The following is a 24357-nucleotide window of genomic DNA, read 5'->3' on the forward strand; positions in this document are numbered from 1 at the left end:
AGGTCTGGCATTGTCTTTTTCTACTAGAGAGAAACCTAGAAGTTATCACATAATTGCATAGCATCTAGGATCAAATCAACTAATACATAGCCAAGTCAAAAGAAAATGAAGTAATCTTTGGGTTGGCCTTCTAGTTGATAGCTTTTAATAATGAAATATTACACTAAAAATACATGTGTTATGTCAGAGTTTTAGATACTTTTCCTTAGCAGTCCCCTATTACAAATATGTCCTCTGTAAGTGCTAATCCATAAATAACTCAATTCCTTATTTTCATGTCAATAATCTCCAAGTGTTATTCTTTTTTTTTTTTTTTTTTTGAGACAGAGTCTGGCTCTGACTCTCAGGCTGGAGTGCAGTGGTACGATCTCGGCTCACTACAGGCTCCGCCTCTGGGTTCACGCCATTATCCTGCCTCAGCCTCCAGAGTAGCTGGGACTACAGGCGCCCGCCACCATCCCCGGCTAATTTTTTGTATTTTTAGTAGAGACGGGGTTTCACCATGTTGGGCAGGATGGTCTCGATCTCCTGACCGTGTGATCCGCCCGCCTAAGCCTCCCAAAATGCTGGGATTACAGGCGTGACCCACTGGCTCGGCCTCCAAGTGTTATTCTTAATCAAAAAAAGAAAAAGTTTATCTGACTATATTTGACCCTGATTATTTATGTAGCTTCAGAAAGAGGAGTTAAACACATAGGTGAAGTCTTCCCTCCACCAGGTTCTAAAATGTAAGATTCATGGCCTTCTGAAAACACTCCCTTACCAATGTGAGGCTGGAACCATAGAACAGGTGGAGGACTTAGTAGGTGTTGGCTCAACATTTAAAGTACAATCTTGTTTCTTAATAGGTGTTTTCATACCTTATAAACACAGGTATGGCCTTGGATGTCAAATTAAATCCCAGGAAAAAAGGACAGATTCTTGATGAAACTATGCAAATAATGAGACAGCAAGTAAAAACGGCTCCCCGGCAGAACCTTCGACCAGCTTGCACACTGGCAGGAGTGCACACCGAGGTGGAGCCTCGAGAAGTTTGCAGCAGGGAGGAGCCTGGCCTCTTCTGTTCCAGGGCGGAGGCTGGGATTTGATCTATGAGGCAGGAAGCTGGGTAGAGGACTCACTTTACTGACAGTCTCTGTTTCCCCTTTTTTCCCTTTCGCCAATAAATTCCATTTTTCTCACCCTTCAAAGCGTCTGTGAGCCTAATATTTCATGGCTGTGTGACAAGAACGCAGCTTTTAGCTGAACTAAGGAGAAAGTCCTACAATAATAATATGTTGTCCTACAAGCATGCAGAGTAAGTACAAATATATTGTTCTGAATCCTCAGAGAAAAATAGAAATGAGACAGCGTTTGAATGATGTATTTCACTTACAAGGTGTAGTATATAAAATTGAGGATCAGAGATAGAAAAAGAAACTGTGTAATTCATATTCCTTCTACTGGATGTTGAGTCAGTTTTTTGCTTTGATAAAATTATCTACCAATGAGGCAAAAAGATAAATCCTTAAAACAATGAGATTTAAAAGTAAGTTGTTATGCTCAGTACTTTATAGGAGAACATTCAAGTAAGTGTCAGAGGAAAACAAAAACCAACTAGAGATGCAACTAAATGGCTGTTTAATTTATACAGTAAACAATAATATAAAAATGGAGAAGAATGAACTTCTGCATTAGGTTCAATATTATCTCATAAAGACTTGACCAATGTTTCACCTGGGGGCATATACCTCTCCAATTTCCTATTACAGTCTCTAATCTATGAGCTAAATGTCTACAGTTCCTAAACAATTCACCTCTTTTTTTTTTTTTTTTTTTTTGAGACAGAGTATCCCTGTGTCACCGGGCTGGAGTGCAGTGGTGCGATCTTGGCTCACTGCAACCTCTACCTCCTGGGTTCAAGTGATTCTCCTGCCTCAGCCTCCTGAATAGATGAGACTACAGGCATACACCACGACGCCCAGCTAGTTTTTGTATTTTTAGTAGAGATGGGGTTTCACCATGTTGGCCATGGTGGTCTCCATCTCTTGACCTCCTGATCTGCCCATCTCAGCCTCCCAAAGTGCTGGGGTTACAGGTGTGAGCCACCGCACCCCACCACCATTCATCTTAATATGTAAGATTATGTAAAATGAACTGAGAAGGCTGAGCCCTTTAGAATTGACCTCATGCAACTCACGCAGATGTGTGGAACTAATGAAGAAATATGGGGCACACCAAAGAAGTCCAATTTATTTTAGCCTCACTCATTTTATAAGGCAAAAATTGTCACAGTTTTTCTAGAGGTCACCTAGGAAATCTAGAATATACTTATTTTTCCCTAAAAATCAGAAAACATTTACTTTTTGGAATTTAACATATAATTTCAGATGGGCAAAAATTAAGTGTTATCAGAGGAGATTTGGTCACTGTGATAAAGATAGGAATACAGGCGCAGAGAAGAAAATGGTGGCAAAAATCCCAATAACAATACAATATTCTAAAATAAGCATAGAAAAAGATATCATAATTGTTAGAAAATGTATCCCTTTCATAATTAATTATGCTGTACAAATGTTTTTTTCTTATTTTTCTTTCTAGCTTCATTGAAGTATGATTGATAAATAAAAATTTTACATATTTAAGTTATATAATATGATGTGATGTGTGTATACATTGTGAAATAATAGCCACAGTCAATTAACATTTTCATCAACTTACAAAGTTACACTTTTTCTGTGTGTGTCTATGTGTGCTTGTATGGAAATACGTAAGAACTACCCTGTTCGCAAAATTCAAGTATACAATACTTTCTTATCAGCTGTAGCTACTATGCTATATATGTTAGATATCCAGAATTTATTCATCTTTTAACTAAAAGCATCTCCCCATTTTTCCTACCTTCTAATCCCTAACATCTAATGAGTTTAAATTTTTTAGATTTCACAGATAAGTGAGATTATGCAGTATATTTGTCTTTCTGTGTCTCGCTTATTTTACTTAGCATTAAGTTCTCTCAGTCCATCAATGTTATCACAGATTTTAGGATTTCCTTCTTTTCTCAGGATGAATAATATTCTATTGTGCGTATATGCCACATTTTCTTTATCCACTAGTCTGTAATAAAGGCTATTATTCAAAATACACAAGAAACCCTTCAAATTTCACAAGAAAGTAAACAATTCAGTTAAAAATGGGTAAACAATATAAATGGAGAAGCCACCAAAGGAAATATAAAAATGGCAAAAAAGTATTTGAAAATATATTCAACAGCATATGACTTTAGGGGGATAAAGCAATTCTATATATTGAAATTTCCTTTAACAAAGAAAGCAAATAGAAAACTTTCTCAGAAAAACAAAATTTAAGTGATTGTCAGCTGACCTGTCTTGCAAGAAATACTAAAGGAAGTTCTTCAAGGGGAGAGAAAATGATGCAAATGAGAAATTCAGATCCACAATAAAGAAATACATGAAAAAGAATAAATTAAACTTAAAAACTTTTTTTATTCTTATTGATCCATAAGATAACTGTTCAGTAACAAAAAATGGGTAATTATAGAATGTGGATAGATGAAATGAACAATAGCAATGTCATAAGGTACAGGAGGTACAATCTGGTAGTATTTTTATGAGATACCTACACTACATGTGAAGTAACAATTTTATTTGAAGATAGACCTAAACTGTATATAATAAATTCTAATTCATTTAAAGATAGACTTAAAATGCATATAATCAATTCTAAGAAAACCACCACGAGTTTTTAAAAGAAGTGATGAGATCACATCTCATGAGGTGATGAGATACACCAAGAGCTGAGACAAAAATGCAATCATAGAAGATGCTCAATTAAAATAAGAGGAGGCAGGCCAGGCACGGTGGCTCATGCCAGTAATCCCAGCACTTTGGGATGCCAAGGTGGGTGGACCACCTGAGGCCAGCCTGACCAACATGATGAAACACCGTCTCTATTAAAAATATCAAAGTTAGCTGGGTGTTGTGGCACACATCTGTAATCCCAGCTACTCTGGGCTGAGGTGGGAGGATCACTTTAACCTGGGATGTGGAGGTTGCAGTGTGCCAAGACCACCACTGCACTCCAGCCTGGGTGACAGAGTGAGGCTCTATCTCAAAATAAAATAAAATGAAATAAAAATAAATGAATATAATTAATGTTTATATTCTACTTCAACAAAAGTAGAATACACATTCTTCTCTAGTTTGTACAAGACAGACTGCATTATGGGCCATAAACATCTTAAAATTTTTCATAGAATAAAGTTCATACAAAGTACACACTCAGACCACAATAAAAATTAAAGTAGAAATAAATAGCAGGAAGAACTGAAAAATTTTTCAAATATTTGAAGACTTAACAAAACATCTAAGTGCATCCCAAAAGAAGACTAAAGAGTAATTAAAATATTTGGAATTAAATGGAAATGGAATCACAACTTACTAAAATATATGAGATACAGTAGAACTAGTACCTAAATTTAGCATTAAATATATATTATTATGAAAAAAGAGATAAAATCAATAACTTAAGCTTCTGCCTTAAGAAACTAGAAAAAGAAAATCCAAAGTAAGTAACAAGGGAAAAAATATATAAAGTAGAGCAGATATCAGTAAAATAGAAAACAGGAAAACAATAGAGAAAATCAATGAAACAGAAAGCTGTTTCTTTGAAAAGATCCATAAACTTGCTAACATTTAGACAAAGTAATAAAGAAAAAAAGAGAGAATGCACAACTTACAAATATTGGAACTGAAAGAGGGGTATGGGTTATGACTACTGATTTTGTGGACATTAAAAGGATAATATATTTATTATATTAAAAACTCTATACTCACAAGTTCAATAACCTATATAAAATGGGCAAATACCTTGAAAGACACAATATGCCAATACTCACAAAAGAAAAAATAGATAACATGAGTACTTTTATATCTATAAAAGGAATTGAATAAATAGTTAATAACCCACCCACCCCCACCAATGGTTCCAGGCCCAAATGGCTTTAGTGGTGAATTCTATCAAGCATTTAAAGGAGAAATTATACCCATTTTCCACAGACTTTTCAGAAAATGGAATTAGAGATAACACTTCCTAACTTATTCTATGAGGTAAATATTACCCTTACTAAATCCTATAGACATAACATGAAATAAAATCAATATATCAATATCTCTCATAAACAAAGATCCAATAATCCTTCACAAAATACTAGACAATTGAATCTAACTATGTATTTATTCTAGGTAAGACTGTATGCAAGACTGATTCAATATTAGAAAATTATCTGCAGAATTTCCTAAATCTGCAGGAAGAAAAATCATGTGACTGTATCAACTGATGTAGAAAAAGCTTATGGCAAAATCTATCACCCATCTATAATTTGAGAAACTCTCAGAAAACTAGGAATTTAGGTGAATTTTCTTAACTTGACAAAGAACATCTACAAAACCCCTAAAACTATCATACTTAATGATGAGAAATGGGATGCTTTTTCCCAAAAACCACGAGCAAGAAGAATTTTTTTTGTTTTTTTTCTTTCACCACTTGCAAAATGAAACCACCACTTTGGAAGACAGATGGGCAATTTCTTATGCCCATAGTTGCTATACTATATGTAAAAAAAAAAAAAAAAGGTCTTACATATAATATAGCAATTGTGGTTTTTTTGTTTGTTTTGAGATAGAATCTTGCTCTGTCACCCAGGCTGGAGTGCAGTGGTGCAATAGAAGGATACTGCAACCTCCACCTCCTGGGTTCAAACAATTCTCCTGCCTCAGCCTCCAGAGTAGCTGGGACTACAGGCACCTACCACCATGCCCAGCTAATTTTTTTTTTTTTTGTCTTTTACTAGAGACAGTATAACTTGTTGATTTGGGAAATTTTACTCGGCCTCCCAAAGTGCTAGGATTACAGGCATGAGCCACCACGCCTGGCTGCAAATGTGTTTTTAGGTGTTTATCCACCTTATTTGAAAACTATGTCCACACCAAAACTGGCACATGAATATATATATAGCAGTTTGTTTATAATTCCTGAAACTGGAAGAAACCAAGAGGTCTCATAATTGATGACTGGAAAAAAAAAAACACTGTGATACGTCATATAAGGGAATATTACTTCCTAAAAAAGTAAATGATCTGGCAAAAGATTCAGTGAGAAGGTTTAATAGGTGAAGCACGTGGGCGTTATTTGGACCAGTCAAAGTATTCTGTATGATACCACAACTGTGGAAACATGAGAGTATGCATTTGCGTTTGTTTTTTTTTTGTTTTGTTTTGTTTTGTTTTTTGAGACGGAGTCTGCTCTGTCGCCCAGGCTGGAGTGCACTGGCACGATCTCGGCTCACTGCAAGCTCCGCAACCCGGGTTCACGCCATTCTCCCGCCTCAGCCTCCCGAGTAGCTGGGACTACAGGTGCCTGCCACCACGCCCGGCTAATTTTGTTTTTGTATTTTTAGTAGAGACGGGGTTTCACCGTGTAGCCAGGATGGTCTCTGTCTCCTGACCTCGTGATCTGCCCGCGTTGGCCTCCCAAAGTGCTGGGATTACAGGTGTAAGCCACTGCACCCGGCCTGCATTTTTTAAAAAACAAAGAATCTCACAGCACAAAGAGTGTCACTTATATATATGCAAATTTTAAAACAACAACAACAACAACAACAACAAAGTAGGTGTTCTGGGGATCCTGGGATGGAATGCAGAATGTGATAAAAAATCTAATGTACTACAAATGTATAAAGCCACTTCACTCTAGGGAGTGGGAAAAACGTGCTGACATAAGCATCTTAGAAAATGGATGGGCCTTCCGTGGTGGCTCACACCTGTAATCCCAGCACTTTAGGAGGCCAAGGTGGCGGATCACCTGAGGCTGGGAGTTTGAGATCAGCCTGGCCAAAATGGTGAAACCCCGTCTCTACTAAAAAGACAAAAATTATCTGGGCATGATGGCAGGTGCCTGTAATCCCAGCTATGCAGGAGGCTGAGGCAGGAGAATCGCTTGAACCTGGGAGGTAGAAGTTGCAGTGAGCCGAGATCACGCCACTGCACTCCTGCCTCAGCCTGGGCAAGAAGAGCAAAACTCCATCTCAAAAAAAAAAAAAAAAAGAAAAGAAAAGAAACAAAGAAAATGCATGAAGACTGAAAGGAAGAGAAACTGCAAACAACTCACGTGATCTGGTTGGTATAGCTGTTTCCTAAAGGAAATGGGATAGCGATTCTGATATTGATAGAGAATAAATGTATACTGGAACTAGACAGTTAAGCAAACGATGACAAATGACAGGAGCCTGGTTTCTCACTATTAAAGTGGAGCTTACATGTAAGCAAGGGGAGAAGGCCAGAATGATCATGTGATAAAAGAATTGAGTCATAGACATTAGTATGAACTAACACTTACACACATTACATTTAGAAATATTTATAGTTATGTCTATACACAGCTTTGTATACGCACATTTATTTCTTTGCTTTGTAAGCTAAGACGGTCCAGAACCAATGATATCCCAGCAGAAATGAGCATATCTAACACTCAAGTCTTCAATTCTTGGGTTTTTGTTCATGACCCGGGATCTAGCAGTTGGGGCCTGGGGCTGGGCATTGTGTAGCCTCCGGGGTGGTGCTGAGCATCCATTTCCACTCTCCTGCAGCTGGGGACCCATCCCTTGACTTGGGCCCCCTGGAGGCAAGAACATGGTCACCCACTTTAATCACATGGTCCGTATCACATAACCAGAGGGTGCTGTGGGTTTTAACTCTTCAAGCTTGATGTGCAAAGAATTCGACATAGATATGATATAGTGACTAAAAGTCTTTTTTTTATTTATTTTGAGAAAGAGAGTCTCTGTTGCCCAGGCTTGGAGTGTAGCGGCACAAACAATCAAACAATAACCAAAATCCAGAAGACTGAAAAAGTCAAATGCTGTCAAGGATCTGGAGCAACAGGACCTCTCATTCCTTGTTTGTGGCACAATCAATTTACTGTACCCACGATCTCCCGGGTCCAAGTGATCCTCCCACAATCAATCTCCCAAGTAGCTGGGGCCACAGGCATGCACCACCATGCCTGGCTGATTGGTTTTATTTTTATAGAGATGAAGTTTCCCTGTGTTGTCTAAGCTGGTCTCAAACTCCTGGGATCAAATGATCCTCCTATCTCGGTCTCCCAAAGTGCTGTAAGTACAGGCATGAGGTCCTGCACCCAGCCTGGAAGTCGTTATAGATAAGTTCAATTTAACTGTTTCTCCATCTGCTCTACTCAGTCAAGTTTACCTCTCAGTCCAAGGGAGAGAACTGCAGCTCAGCCCCATCCAGGATGGCTGCAGATTACCCAGCGCCACCGCCATACTCCAGATGCTGGTCAACGAGGAAGGGATCCTGAGGCCTGGCAGCTGGCACTCTCAGCAATCTTGAAGCCCTCTAAATTGGATCCGCCATCCGTGCCTGTCAGAACTGTAGCCACTACCTGCATTTGGCACACAGGCAAATATGGCGAAGCAACCCCAAACTCTCCTCTTCCCCTCTGGGCCCAGGCAGCGCTGAACCTGCCACTCAGCCCCATACTGGCGACTGCACAGTCCCCAGAGTCTGCAAACCAGCGCTCAGGGTGCGAGCCAAGGAAGAGCAGGGCCTAGAATGGGAGGGCGTGTGCCACACGGCGACCCTCAGGCCGTCGGGCCCAGCCCTGCAGCTTCTACCATGGGCTCAGCTGCAGCTGGCATTTGAAGGTGGCAGCAGCGGTGGCAACACCAGAACCTGTCCACGCCACCAGCAGGCGAACCCCAGGGTCGGACACGGCCACTGCGCCTAAGTCAGGCAGTGGGACCTCAGTTGCAGGAGGGTGGGAACCTGCTGCAAAGCCTCATCGCTGCAGCTGTACAGGGCCCAGTGGTGGCGAGCCTGCGCTGCCAGCGCGAGCCGAGGAAGAGCAGAGCCCCGGGTGGAAGGGCGATGTACTCGGCGATGCTCAGTGGTCTGGGCCCAGCCCTGTAGCCTCTACCATGGGCTCAGCTGCAGCTGCCACCTGAACATGGCACGTGGCAGCAGAGGCTGCAACCCCGACCCTGCCAGCGCCACCAGCAGCGTGGATACTTGGGCCAGAAGCCTCCAGGGCGCCTAAGTCAGGGGTTGGGTCCCTGGCTGCAGGAGGGCGGGAACCGATGCTCAGCGCCACCCCAGAGGCTGCAGGATGCCCAGCTCCAGGGCCCAGCTCCTGGATCTCAGGTTGAAGAGGGGCCAGGGGCGGCTCTGTCAAGCAGGCCGTGTGGCAGGGGGTCCCCCACTTTCCGCTCCAGGGAGTCCCGCCAGCCCGACAGCGCCTCAGTGGCAGGTGCCACCTGCAGGCGGTGCTGGGCGAAGCGCAGCCAGGGCGGTTTCCCGCCTGGCGTGTCTCCCCGGTCTGCTGAGTTGCGCATGTGCTGTTTCCTAAGGGTTCTGCTCAGCTGCCTAAAGGTTCTGCTCAGCTGCCTAACGGTTCTGCTCAGCTGCCTAATGGTTTTGCGCAGCCTTTTTCTCCCAGGAGAGGCCGGAGTGTCCAAAAGCTTGGCCCGACTGAGATTTCTACTGGTGTCAGGGCGGGTGCGGGGACTGAAGAAGGGCTAGGGCGAGCGGCGGGGACCGGGGAAGGGCGAGTAGCGGGAGGTGCGGGCGCTCTCTAGCAGGTGGCTGCAGCCATGGAGAGGCTCTCTGCCGCCGCTGTCAAGGGCCAGACGGGCCTGGAGTGCCCGAGCCCCTTCAGTCAGCTGGTCTACACCAACAATGACTCTTACGTGATTCACCACGGGGATCTCAGGAAGATCCACAAAGCTGTCTCCCAGGGCCAAGCCTGGAAGCTGGAGAGGATGATGAAGAAAACGACAATGGACCTGAACATAAGAGATGCGAAGAAGAGGTACCATACAGTGCCTGCAGGAGGCTGCAGGAGGAGGAGGCGGCTGTGGGAGGATCGCCCCTTCAGAGTGGGGGCTAGGGGTCCTAGGGACGAGGGGAGCAGGTGGAGGAGTGGTGGGCAGCGGGGCGGCCGTCCTGGGCCCGAGGTCTTGACCTTCTCGAGCAGGCCCTCCAGGCCTTGGCAGGCCGGAGGGCCCAGGCCACCTTAAAATCAACCCCAAACTTTAGTTAGCTGCTTTCTCCTTCACTCCCATTTCCTCTCACAGAGCACTGTGTAGAGAATTTTAAAGTGATTTAACTTACAAAATTAAGTACATACAGGGTTTTACTTTTAATGTACAGGTTTTACAAGATAATGTTAGATACATTATGAAATGGTGTGTAATGAAATAATTCCCATAATACATTAACTTCTTGGCTAAAAATTTTTTGGATAAAGTCCAGTATCCATTTCAATATCAATGAGTGCCTATGTAAATATCTTCTTTGCTGAGGGACCTTAGAAGGTAACTTTGAGGTGGGAAGATGGTTTATGTTTTCGAATTTAAGAAGACTCATTTTTCTCAAGATGCAAGCTCTTTATCAGTTTTACATAAACCAAATAAAGTTATCAACGTTTTAACATTTTTAAAATTACACACGCTGTCTTTTACTATTGTGATGACATTTAAAAAATTTTGTAACGGAGTAGAAAAGTCTTGCCCTTCTAGATTTCAAACTGTGCTATTAATTTGCACAAAATGGGCCACGGCCAGGCGCGGTGGATCATGCCCGTAATCCTAGCACTTTGGGAGGCCGAGGTGGGTGGATCACGAGGTCAGGAGATCGAGACTATCCTGGCTAACACTGTCTCTACTAAAAATACAAAAAATTAGCCGGGTGTGGTGGTGGGCGCCTGTAGTCCCAGCTCCTCGGGAGGCTGAGGCAGGAGAATGGTGTGAACCTGGGAGGCGGAGCCTGGAGTGACCCGAGATCGCACCACTGCACTCCAGCCTGGGTGACAGAGCAAGACTCTGTCTCAAAATAATCAAAATAAATAAATAAATAAATAAATAAATAAATAAAATTTGAAAAAAAAAAAAAAGGGCCAGGCATGGTGGCTCATGCCTGTAGTCCCAGCAGTTCGGGCGGCCGAAGTGGGTGAGTTCAAGACTAGCCTGGCCAATATGGTGAAACCCTGACTCTACAAAAATACAAAAATTAGCCAGGCACGAGGTCAGAAGCCTGTAATCCCATCTACTCGGGAGACTGAGGTGGGAGAATCCCTTGAGACTGGGAGGTGGAGGTTGCAGTGAGCTGAGATCCCATCACTGCACTCCAGCCTGGGCGACAGAGTGAGACTCTGTTTCAAAAATAAATAAACAAATCACAAATTCTTTGATAACAGCTGAAAAGACAAGTAAATGAATACAACAGAATAGAAAATCCAGAAACACCCAAATATCTAAGAATTTACAACTTTATACTAGTAGGGAAATAATTAGTTTCATAAGTGAAATGCCTGCTTTTTGGAGAAAACTAGATTTTTATACCACAAAGTAAATTTCTGACGGAATATAGATTAAATTTTTTTAATATACAAAATGATAAAAGCACCAGAAGAAAACATAAATGCCTATTTACACAGGTACATTTTTATGTTGACAACACCTTTCTAAGAAGCTCAGAAGCAAGCAGTCTGAAGGATAATTAAGCAAAACAAAATTAAATTAACCTATAATGAGAAAAAATAAAAGGCAGCATACTTGTAAAATATTTACTACACATGTATGTGCGTGTGTGTATACATATTAGATTTAAAAATCGTCATTTTATAGATAATTCACTTAAATAAAAAAAACCCCTCTAATTTAAAATTGAGCAATTTAAATTAGAGATCTAAATTGCAGATCTAAAAATAGTACTTTGCTTCTAATTTAAAATTGGGCAAAGTATTTTCTTAAGATCTGTAAGTGACCTATGCACACAGAAAACAATATTTAGTGTTCCTGGTTAGAGAAGGTATTTAAGTTAAAAGAGGAATCAAATACTGTTTTCTATCTACAAAGTTTGTGAGGATAAAGAGCAGTGATATTTATACTGCTGTTTAAAGTTTAAGTTGCAGATAACTTTTCAAATAGACAATTTGGTGGTAAGTACCATATTATTAAGAAGAATCCATATAATGGCTTTTATAAATACATTTCAGTGAATTTACAGCATGGGATAATATGTGACCACTGAAGGTAGAAATATGTAGAGAAGTAGGTGACATTTGAAAGTGTATTTTGGTGTATCAAGTGAGGGTAAAGTTCAGTTTGATTATACATACACACAGACTACAGTCTTGTGTTATCTGAAATTGTGTATGAAATACGATAAAATTTGTTATTTGAGGGCATTTGTTTTAATTTAAATGTTTTTCCTTTTTATTATCTTTGATTTCCTCATTGAGCATGTACAATGCTATTAGAAAAAGTTTATTACTAATGGAATAATTTTTAGGAAGAGCAGGAATATAATTTTGCACCAATAAAAATAATTTCTCACTTCCCATATTTTAATTATTATTTTTTGTGGATTAGTATATTACGTGAACTTTTAGCATCTTCAAAAGACAATCTTTTTACCTGTGCTTGTTGATTTACATATACATCTTATTAGGCACATATTTTTATTATATATAGATTTATTACATATATGTCAATAATTATAGATTAATTGGTGTAGTTTTATTATTAAGAAAATAAAATAGAAAATATAAGTGATTTATAGCAGTTTTTTAAGGTATTGAACTTCTCAACTGTATTTATCCTTTTAATCAATTTATCACATGTAAGCTGAATGCCTATTATGTAGAAGATACATTAACTCTCAAGATCCTTTCATCCTTAAAAATTTCACATTTACCTGCTCGGCCTTAGCAAAGTGAGAGATTTAAAGTTGGAGTATTAGGACTGAATCTCAATTGAAGCTTTTCCTCTCATCTTTAAAACAAAAACTCTTCTGAAGTGAGAAACTAGTAAAAGATAACTACCAACCACGATTTTGGAAATTTATAACAGCTTTAAATAGTAATATTAATCATTAGAAATACCTAATTTACATGCAGTCTATAAATTTAAATATGAATTTACATACATTCTGTAAATCTAAATATGGAATAAAATGAGCCATACCTACTTGAATCCCAAGTTTTCTTTGGCTTGAAGTTTTAAAAATATTAAAGAAGTACTTTGTTTTAAGAGTTTGTTTTTATTTCAACTCTCCTTTTGTGTAGCACTCTTAAAAGCTAAAATTTCTTTAAGTGTTAATCCTATGGCTAGGACTGCCATCATCCTGTTGTATATACCGTATTCCACTTCATGGAAGGCGTCATGAATTGTGTGATGCCTCCTTATTTATGTACCAATAAAAGATTGTTTAAATTTCTGCAAAATATACTTGTAATAAATAATGACTTATAAGTGGCATTTCAATGTCAGAGATGTTCAAATATGAGAAATAGAGTATCTTAGAATTATTAAAATACAGTTTTATCTCTAACCTTTAAAACATACCACAAAGTAGGCATAACTGTACCATTTTACTTAAAATGTTTTCTTTGTTAAGTAGTAGAAATAATTACAATATCTAACAATTACTGAGCTGTTACATGTGCTAGGAATTCTTTGAAATACATTGCACAGATTCTCATGAGGCATCACAGTGATGTCCTGTGAGATAACGGCTGTATTCATCTTCACTTTATTGATGAGAAAATTGAGGCACAGAAAGGTTAAGTGATAGCTAGAAGGTGAAAGACTTTAAAGTAATATTCAAGCCCAAGTTGAACTGAATCCAAAGGCCAAGCTCTTTCTATACAAATAGGCCACTCTTTCACTAATGTAGTGAGTAATAAGAGTGAATGAATGTTGTTCTTTCTTCAGGAGAATATTAAATATTTGTTTTGAAGGCAGAGAAAGAGCATGGTATTTAATGTTGACAATTACATAAATCATTATATGCTTTGAGACAGTGGACTAAACTTTCCTAAAAAGTCCTCTCACTTTCGTAGGACTGCTCTACACTGGGCCTGTGCCAATGGCCATGCAGAAGTAGTAACACTTCTGGTAGATAGAAAGTGCCAGCTTGACATCCTTGATGGCAAAAACAGGACACCTCTGATGAAGGTAAATGGTAGCCAGTTCTTTCAGCAGGAGATGGATTTGGTTTAAATACATAGAATAAAAATGAATGTATCTCATTGAAATATAACTAGTTTGTGAAACCTGTGGAATATTTATTTATATTTCCTATAATTTATAGTTTACTTCTTGCTTTAATACTGACAGGCTGTGCAATGCCAGAGGGAGGTTTGTGCAAATATTCTCATAGATTCTGGTGCTGATCCAAATATTGTAGATGTGTATGGCAACACAGCTGTTCATTATGCTCTTTATGGTAAGAATTTGTCAGTGGTGGCAAAATTGCTGTCCTGTGGTGCAGACATCGAAGTGAAGAACAAGGTAGACGTTAACCAATGTTATTTTCAAAATATTTGAAATCCATTTGTTTTTACATTAACATATGTAAATTATTTTATATTTGGAAGCTCAAACATTCCTATTTTCCTATGAAAATAGTTTGACAAAACTTAATTGTCTAGGATTTTGCTTTAAATATTAATATTTTTACAAGAACTATTAGTATGGTTTTTCTGTGCATTATGATAAATATTTGAGTGTGTTAAAGGTAAAATTTTTCAAATATTCTTTCCCACCCAAGTTTTTTTTTCTTTCCAATTAGTGTAAAACTACAGGAAAGTAAAATTTGCCTGCATAAATTGAGTCAGCATGTAAAATTTAGGAGACATGAAGAAATCTGGATTTCCTCTTAAAGGATTGAATCTGGTGTTTCTTGAGCCCATATGACTGTTTGGTATGCTATGAAGACATTCTAGCTTTACATAAAGCATATGTTTCCAGTTTGCTACTGTGCCCACCTAGTTACATCACTTATTCAACTTACCTCTTTTGCCTCGTAAATATTTCAGTTGTCAATTCCTCTCTCGTAGTATATTTTGGTAAAGATTTCAAGTTATTGAAGACAGTTCATAGGTGTTTATAACATATAGTTTATATTTTACATTAATTCATTAATAATGGGGTTGTCTTCTATAATTTAGAATATTTTTTAAATGATGATTTTTCTTCATATAAACCATAAATAATCATCTTCTATTAGAAGGCCTTTAAGCCTTTTTAGATTAATCATGTTTATATTTGAATGAGTTATGCAAATTGCAGAAAATGTTATATCTTTCTCCACAGACTTGTCCCTTAAAATTCAAGTGATTTAGTGGCTTCTATTTTGCTAATCCATATACATGAGTTAGAACTTTCATTAATAAGCCATTTTATTCATACTTCTGATATTTTGCCAAAAAATAGTATCAATTACAATAGAAACCAGAATAAAAATGGATTATTGCATTTTGAGAAGTGGATATGCATTAGGATCCTAGGAGTATCATTATAATTGAGAATAAACTTTTATGCTGAATTGCTTTTCTTTTTTTCTTTTTTCTTTTTTTTGAGATGGAGCCTCACTCTGTCACCAGGCTGGAGTGCAGTGGTGTGATCTCGGCTTACTGCAACCTCTGCCTCCCTGGTTCAAGCGATTGTCCTGCCTCAGCCTCCTGAGTAGCTCGGACACAGGCATGTGCCACCATGCCCAGCTAAATTTTTTGTATTTTTAGCAGAGATGGGGTTTCACCAAGTTGACCAGGATGGTCTCGATCTCCTGACCTTGTGATCTGCCCACCTTGGCCTCGCAAAGTGCTGGGATTACAGGCATGAACCACCTCGCCTGGCCTTTTATACTGAATTTCTAATAGCTGAGATAAAATCCTATTGTCTGGTAATAGGATAAACCTCATGGATGATTTAATAATAAGTAATCAAAGTTTATTTGAAGCCAATCTCTTTTAACTTAGAGCCACTTCCTTAGTGACCCATTTAGAGCAGGAGTGCCTGACATTGGCATCTGGAATCTTGGGATCATTGATAGAAGAGAATCAAGTAAGTTTGTATCACCCAGAGGAAACCTCCATTTTTGGGGGGAAGCTTTCAAAACTGCATCCCTAAAATTCTAATTTGTCAAATGTTAATGTTTGCCACAAAAATATACTGTCAAATAAGGATTAGGTAAAGTTCAATTCATTTATTGAATAATGAACATTTAATTCACAGTTTTATAACATTTCTTGAACATAGATAATGGTGGAATCTGTTGGGGTACAGTGCTTCTGGTAAGGTAATTATTCTTTGGAATATAGTTGAAGAAACATTGTTCTAGAGGTAATAATTTAGATTACTAATTTAGTAAAAAACAAAGTATTTACTACTATGTCTTAGGGTTTAAGGATATAGAGATAAAAGATACAGCCCCTGCCCTCAAGAAGCTCTTGGTTTAAATGGGAAACAATAAAATCATTACAATATAATGATTTTTGGAGATAACCAGAGTTAATGTGGTGATGCAGAGGCTGAATGTTTACAAGAGAAGGTGCAGTGCATGGGTAAGCACAGAAAAGTGAGAAAGAAGGGATTGCTATTGATTTACTTCCTATTGTTTATGTTCATAAGATATTATATAAGGTATTCAGTTCAGCTGAGAAATATGTAATTTCATGAATTATAAATTGTTTTTGCTGTTTTACAGGCTGGCCACACACCACTTTTACTGGCCATAAGGAAAAGAAGTGAGCAAATTGTGGAATTTTTACTGACAAAAAATGAGAATGCAAATGCAGTTGATAAGTTTAAATGGTATAGTAGTTTTCTTATTAAAAAACACTTGAGTAGTGTGCTAGAGTAATAACAATCAAGTCAGAAATATTAAATTAATAACATTTACTTAAAATTATTAGATTATACAGAAAAATACCAACACAAATTATCAGTTAGGAAGAAAAGCACTTATTTGGACTGGTCAACATAAAGAACAGTATATAATAGGATTTTCTTCTTTTATTGTATTGACTGATTCTTATTTGTAATCTGATGTTTTTGGTTGCATTATCTTCTATTAGCTAAAGTGGTTCTGTATTAGTTTTAAGAATTTTTAATTTACTTTATAATTCAATATTGAATGATTAACACCTTTATAGTATTTTTCTAACTTCTGTTTTTCATACGCTTTTAAAAAATGCAATATTTGCTGGGCATGGTAGGTGTCATCTGTTATCCCAGCACTTTGGTTGGCCAAGTGGGTAGATAACCTGAGGCCAGGAGTTTGAGACCAGCCTAGCCAACATGGTAAAACCCCATCTCTATGAAAAATGTAAATATTAGACAAGCATGGTGGCACATGCCTATAGTCCCAGCTACTCAGGACAATATTATTCCTAATATTGTTTTAAGTCTTCAGATTGCTCTCACTTGTCCGACTTCTAGCTAATTTTGAAGTACAAAATATTATATCAAACTAAGGAGGAAATAGATAATTCTTCACTTAAAACTTTGCCTCTTTTTGATTAGTGAACAGAACATATTTTCTTGCCCCTCAGTGGACTTTATGTTAGCCAGTTCTACTATGGCATATCCCAGTGAGACATGAGTCTTTTTGCCCCTTCCTTTTAGCCTTGGTCGTGATTTACAAGGATAAACACTTGAGCACTCAAGATACTTAACGTTTGTTAATACATGTAAATGGTTAATTCTACACTGACAGGCACATATTAAATTGGTTCTGTTCCTAATAATGAAGTTATCTCTTTGTTATTTTAGCACAGCCCTCATGCTTGCCATGTGTCATGGATCATCAGAGATAGTTGGCATGGTTCTTCAGGAAAATGTTGACATCTGTGCTGAAGATACGTGTGGAATGATTGCAGAACGTTATGCTGTTGCTTGTGGATTTAATCCGTAAGTGTTTACATTTAAAGGCTAGGTGAGATTTTATAGTTTGTTTCAGGTAGTTTTTGAATGACACTGAGTTAGTTCACTTCATCAGCCAGAAACCAGGCAAAAAGCTAGACTATTTAGAAGGAGTAATGGCTCCAGGATTCTTTATTTTAGGGCTTTAGGGACGCTAATGTTGTCTACTTGATTTGAAGTATAACCCCTATGCATGGGATAAACATAATGTCACAATTTTAGTTTTTCTAATTAGTTATTTGGGTCTCAAAATGTCCACTTTAAGCAGAAAACCTGATAGTGTCTCCAGGGGGCTGTCTTCCATACCTTCATTCTTGAATTTTTTAAAAGAATCTGACCCTAAGTCCAAGGAAGACATTCCTTCTGTGCAAGTCAGAAGGACTGGGTAGGGCGGGGGGAGGGGCGGGGAAATGGCTATTCTCTTCATTTTGTTGTTTCCATTTATTCTGTTGCTGCATCTTTGCCATTGAAACTGCTCCTGCAGTCTGGTAATGATTGACCTTTGTGACCAGGATGCCCTTATTAACACAGATCCCTCAGTCTTCATGGTGTAGACTTTGAAGTTACTACATGTTTTTAAAGTTCACGTACATATTCTCAGCCATTGTTTCCAAAGTACCAGCACCCCACTCTGGCAGCTAGAACTTTTAGCTTTAGCCACACAAAAAGTGAGCAAATTGACCCGTCTCCTCACACTCAAAACCTGATGTGAAACCCACATCTTAACCTGGACATGGCCTTGACCTTCATGGTAAGTTATCCTTTGAGTTACTTTTTCTATTTTCTCTAGCCAATATTAGTTGTGGTAGTTTGAAACTGTAAGTCAGGTTGAAATAATGTTACAGGAAGAAATTAGAGATCCATTTTTTCTTTGTTAACAGATCTATATCCCTGGCCCTTTATATCCTGTGTAGCACCATTTTGTAAGTAGTGGAAGGTCTCACCTTATTCTGTAAAATCCCATGTCATCTTTCCCAAGTTGTAGTGGGTTCCAACTTGTGGTTGTCCCCTCAAGTGATTCTTTTTTCCTAAAAGTAAAAATCTCCCATGCTACTTACATCTCTACCTCGAGTTTTTAAAATATTTTCAAATGCTGCATCACCATGAAGCTATTCAATAGACTTTACTAAATCTCAAGTAAGTTGGTTAGATTTAACAGAGCTAAGCCTCATCCATCACTGATCAGTCTTCACGTATAAAAGTAAGGATTTGTGCTGGCTTCAGTGGTACATATAGTAAAATTGAAACAGCGTTGGGAAGATCAGCATGGTCCCCACACAAGGATGACATAGAATCTGTAAAGTGTTGCATATTTCTTGCAGTCCCCAAAAAGACATTTTACTACTTTCTAACTAGCTCCAAGGAAATGATGTGAGTCAAAGCAAAATGGGTGACACCCAGTATTGCAATTGTGATTTTCATACAAAAAATTATGTACGTAAGGTGATCTATGAAATGAGATGTGGTAACACATAGGATCTTGTGTGCAATATTTTGTTAGTAGGGATCTCAGAAATAAGAAAATACCAACTTGCATCTTCTTTGTGGAACTTACAAAAAATAAAGGTAGGGTTTTGTCTTCCACAGCAGCTGGAAATGAACATAGTGACTGAGCATCATTCTAACAAAGATTTGTTGGTTCAGAGTTTAAGGAGGTAGATAAAGAGTAGCAGTAGTCCAAGCCAGATGCTGACACCTATTATTTTCTGCCCTTGGTGTGACTGATGAGCTCAGTAATAGAGTATAATTAGGTTATCTGATTTAATGATTTAATATATTTATAAATAAATTTCATTACAAAATATAAAAAGCTTAGATGCTCTGAATTACAAGCCACAAAGAATAGAACATCTAATACCCAAAAGTAGGAATTAATAACAGAAAATTGCAATATTTGAATATTGTAACCTATGAAGAAACACATTTGTGTTTTTTTTCTTTGTAATTTAATTTTTGTAAAGACATGGTCTCCCTATGTTGTCCACACTGGTCTTGAACTTCTGCACTGAAGCAATCCTCCTGTCTCAGCATCCCAAAGTGCTTCCACCACAAGCATGAGCCACTGCACCAGGCAGATATATTGGGTTTTATTGGGAATTTTAAAATAGTTTCAGCAATAAGGTTCAAGAACAAATTATTTTTTTGCTTCACTTTTTACTTTAAGCATTTAAAAAATGTTATCTTGTTAAATCTTTATAATAACATAGTGAAATAAGGCCCTAAAATCCTCATTGTTAGAAGACATTGAGTCTAAGGAAGCAACTTATTCAAGAAAAAATACCTGTTGGTAGCCATGCTAGGATTTATTCTGAGTTAAGGACATTTTCCATATGTGAAGCTACCTCTAGTTAATTTACTGAGTTATACTGCCCTCACTTCATGAGTGTTTTATCTTTCTTTCTTCTTTAATTAGAAGCTTAATAAGTTCATAGAGCTTACAAACTTAAAGTCTATGGAAAAAGTAATGTTCTGATGTTAGCTCTAATATTGTCTGAAATACTCTAAGAACTTAATAAATTTGGTAAATGTTTTTTATATCAATGTTAAAATAGTCATTTTATTTATTTCATTTTTATACATAGCATTGATCAACAACTTTTGAAATATAAACAAAAGATATCTAAAAATTCTCAAAATAGCAATCCAGGTAAGACTTCTGATAGTAAACTACACTTGGTGGTGCTACCATAAGATTATAGGAGTGTTGATCACAAAAGAGCTATTAAAAAAGGAACGCGTAAGTAGCATATGTTTACATATATACCTATATGTAAGTGTTTTTATATATACAGAGCTTTGATTTAATTTTTTAGTTTATAATTCAGAATTCATTAAGAATTTAGTTGTAGGTGGTTTATAATCTCAAAAATATTATCTGAAAAAATATTTGTTTAATTGTGGTCCCTAATATCCTATATAATACTTTTGTATAAATAAGTAAAACAATTTTTAAGTTTATATATTGTATGTTTCCTTAACTGTCATAATAATTTATGCTTGTTATAAAATGTATAATCCTTGGTGTGATTGATGAGCTCAGTAATAGGGGTTTATCAGCTTATCCAATTTAATGAACTAATATATTTATAAATAAACTTCATTACAAATTATAAACTAGCTTAGATGCCTTGAATTACAAGCCACAAATAACAGTACATCTAATAATGAAAAGTAGGAATTAATAACAGAAAACTGCAACATTTGAATATTATAACCTATAAAGGAACACAGTTAAACTGTTAAATAAACAAGTATTTATGTTTGTTTATTAAACATAAGCAAACATATAAAGTGTTTATTTGTTAAATAAAAAATAAATTATTTGTTTGTTTCTTTATTGTAGAGACATGGTCTCCTTATGTTGCCCAGGCTGGTCTTGAACTTCTGGGCTTTATGTCATTTTTACAATAAATGATTTGCATTTAGAAAATTAGAATTAATTACAGTTGAGTCTTGAGCAACATGAGAGTTAGGGTGCTGATCCCCCCCATGCAGCTGAAAATCTGCTTTATATGAAAATCTGTTTCTTTTGACTCTTCCAAAACTCTAATAATTCTTGACCTGGAGCCTGAAAAAAGGTGAAAGCATAAGCAGTCAATTAACCCATAGTTTCTATTTTATATGTACTATATATTGTATTCTTAGAATAAAGTGAGTTGGAGAAAAGAAACTGTTATAAAGAGGAAGAAATATATTCACTATTTATTAGATGGAAGTGAATTGTTATACATAAAGGACTTCATTCTCATTGCCTTCACATTGAGTAGGCTCATAAAGAGGAGGCAGAGGAGAGATTTGTCTTGGTATCTTGCAGTGGCAAAGGAAAACAAAAATCTGTCTATTAGTGGGCTTCTAGAGTGAAAACCCTTATTCAAAGATCAACTGTGTGGCATAGTGACTTGTGTCACTAAATATCTTTAGAATTTGGAGCTCAGTAATACTTTTCTTGCACCATAAATGAATGTCAATAAGAATTAACATAACTTAGCGAGGGTGCATCAGTACCAATAGGAGATTATTTTTCAAAGATACCTAATTTGTGCAGAAATCAGAAAAGCAATTCTTTGTTCAGAAGCACAGGTTATGTTACATAGTCTTGTACCAACAAGGTCTCACTATTACCAACTTCATTCCCTCTAAGTTGAAACCAAATAAGATATATTTACTTCATTAGAACAAGATGTATTGTTCTATCTGCTGGATAATTAGTGTGTTAATAGTAATTTTGTTACAACAAGTTACTCTGTTCCTACTAACCAAAATATTATCATTATAAATATTGAACTAGCTCAACTCTAGGCTCAACAAATAATAATAAAAGTGGAAAAAATTTTCACAATAACAAAAGTGCTACTGTGATACCTAAAGGTGACACAATATATTGTACAATATGAGCTGTATGAACACATCTTTAATTTATTACATGTTTATCAAAGGACTTCTATAAGTTAGATTTTGCAAGTTGCAGGAGACCAAGATGGAATACACATAGTCTGGGTCTTTAAGGTGCTCATAATACATTAGAGCTGCCTCTATTGAATTTCTGCATTTTTCCAACAGAATTTCCTAACTATGTTTTTTATTTGTTTATCCACTTGTCCACTTAACAAAAACTGTCAGGTATCTTTAAGGTACTAAGCATCTTTCTTGTTATTATCATTGTCATTTTTTATTATTTACTACTTTATTAAGGTACTAAGCATTTTTCTTGTTATTATCATCTTTTTTATTATTTACTACTTTATTTAGTGCTTACTCTGTGCCAGAACCCCTTTGGGAGCTTACAATTATCACTTATTATGTCATTACCATATTCAGTATGTGTCAGACATTTTATATCCAATGTGAAGAATTAAAGCTTTAAAAAGTTTGGTAGTGTCCAGGAGCGGTGGCTCACTCCTGTAATCCTAGCACTTTGGAAGGCCAAGGCGGGCAGATTGCTTGAGCTCAGGAGTTTGGGACCACCCTGACTAACATGGTGAAATCCCATCTCTACTAAATACAAAAAATTAGCTGGGCCTGGGTGGCATGCATATGTAATCCCAGCTACATGGGAGGCTGAGGTAGGAGAATTTCATAAACCCAGGAGGCGGAGGTTGCAGCGATCTGCTGAGATCGTGCCACTGCACTCTAGCCTGGGCGACAGAGCGAGGCTGTTGTCTCAAAAAAAAAAAAAAAGGAGAAAACAAAAGTTTGGTAGTATTTAAGGAAAGCAAACTGAACGAGTAGAAGTTTTCCAGGTAAAGAGTCAGTAGGATGATATTTAGCAGAAGGAAAATTTAACCTGACTGTGTTTTTGGCAGAAGGAACATCTGAAGGAACACCTGACGAAGCTGCACCCTTGGCGGAAAGAACACACCTGACATGGCTGAAAGCTTGGTGGAAAGAACACCTGACGAATAGCATACAGTGAGTTCCTCTTCAAAGATTTTAGCCTGTAAAAATCCTTTAAAATTCAAGAGGGGGAAGATTAAGTACAATGAGTTCTGAGTTCCTCATCAAAGAGCAAATATGTCAGTATGTTCAGCTTCTCTGTTCTTTGTTCTCCGTTTTAAAGTTTAACTTCCTCGTTCGTTATGCCTCCTTGCCCCTAGTTTCATTAAACAACCCCCTTCTATCCTCTAACACCTGTTTTGTCTTTAGTCATTCTTAGTCACCTGCTCTGTCCTTAGTCATCCTTAGACACCTGCTCTGTAACTGTCTTTCCTGCTGAAACTACTCACCCTGCCACTCCAGCTCATACCCCTGCTCTCTTTGAAGTAGCCCGTCTGAATTAGCTAAGAGTGTGCAGTCCAACCCTATCCAATAGGGAAAAGACACAACAGTAGGGACTAGCTGCGTTAGGAATAAGAACACTTTCCCCTCCCTTGTCCGGTGTGATCTTGCCATTGCTCCATCTGCAAGACCACTATTTCATAGAAGTAAATTTGCCTTGCTGTACAAACTTGTAGCTGGAGTGCTGACTGGTCTTTGCAGCACTGAAAATTTATTTTCCACAAATTTGGGGGCCCACCCAGCATTCCCATTCTCCTCTGGGGGAGGGTCCAGTCCTCTCCCGTGAGGAGGCGCACCCCGCTGCCTCGTTGCAGTGGCCATAAAGGTAAGGAATCAAGACTCAACTGGTGCAATTAATAAACCTGGGCTCTCAGCAACGTGGAAAGAAACAGGCCAGCATCTTTAGGGAAAGGATCTTTACATAACGTGGCGACCAGGTAACTGTGTGCAGACCGAGGTAAGAAATGTCGCAAGGGTGACAAAGTATTTCCTTGGTGGTTGGGATATTCTGGAGGTTGAAAGTGTGTGAATGATCACAAGCACTACTGCTTGTGGTGCTGTTTATGTGGATGATACTAAGCATTATTGCTGTGAGGAGTGAGTGGGTCCTACCTGCAGGTTTTTATTTGAATAAAAAACCTTTGAAGAGGAATTCAGTGTATCCTCATAGGGCTCAGGGCAGATCCTGCTGTGGGATTTATACCATGATGCCAATGCTAAGAGGGACCTAAAATTCCTGGGAGGGAAGCAACCAGAGTGGATGAAGTGAAAGAAGGGAGCAAGGAGCCCCCAGCAGG

The 24357-nt window shown here is 37.8% G+C and overlaps 1 non-coding gene and 1 pseudogene across 1 annotated transcript; both read left to right on the forward strand.

Moving 5' to 3' along the window:
• Positions 1–9607: 9607 nt before the first annotated feature.
• LOC134730076 (putative ankyrin repeat domain-containing protein 30B-like) lies at positions 9608–23599 on the forward strand (annotated as a pseudogene).
• Positions 18997–19102, forward strand: LOC129395194 (U6 spliceosomal RNA). Its single transcript, XR_008622700.1, has one exon. It is a non-coding gene; the product is annotated as a U6 spliceosomal RNA (small nuclear RNA).
• Positions 23600–24357: the final 758 nt, after the last annotated feature.

This window comes from Pan paniscus, chromosome 23 (genome assembly GCF_029289425.2).
Source record: "Pan paniscus chromosome 23, NHGRI_mPanPan1-v2.0_pri, whole genome shotgun sequence".
Taxonomy (NCBI): Eukaryota; Metazoa; Chordata; class Mammalia; order Primates; family Hominidae; genus Pan; species Pan paniscus.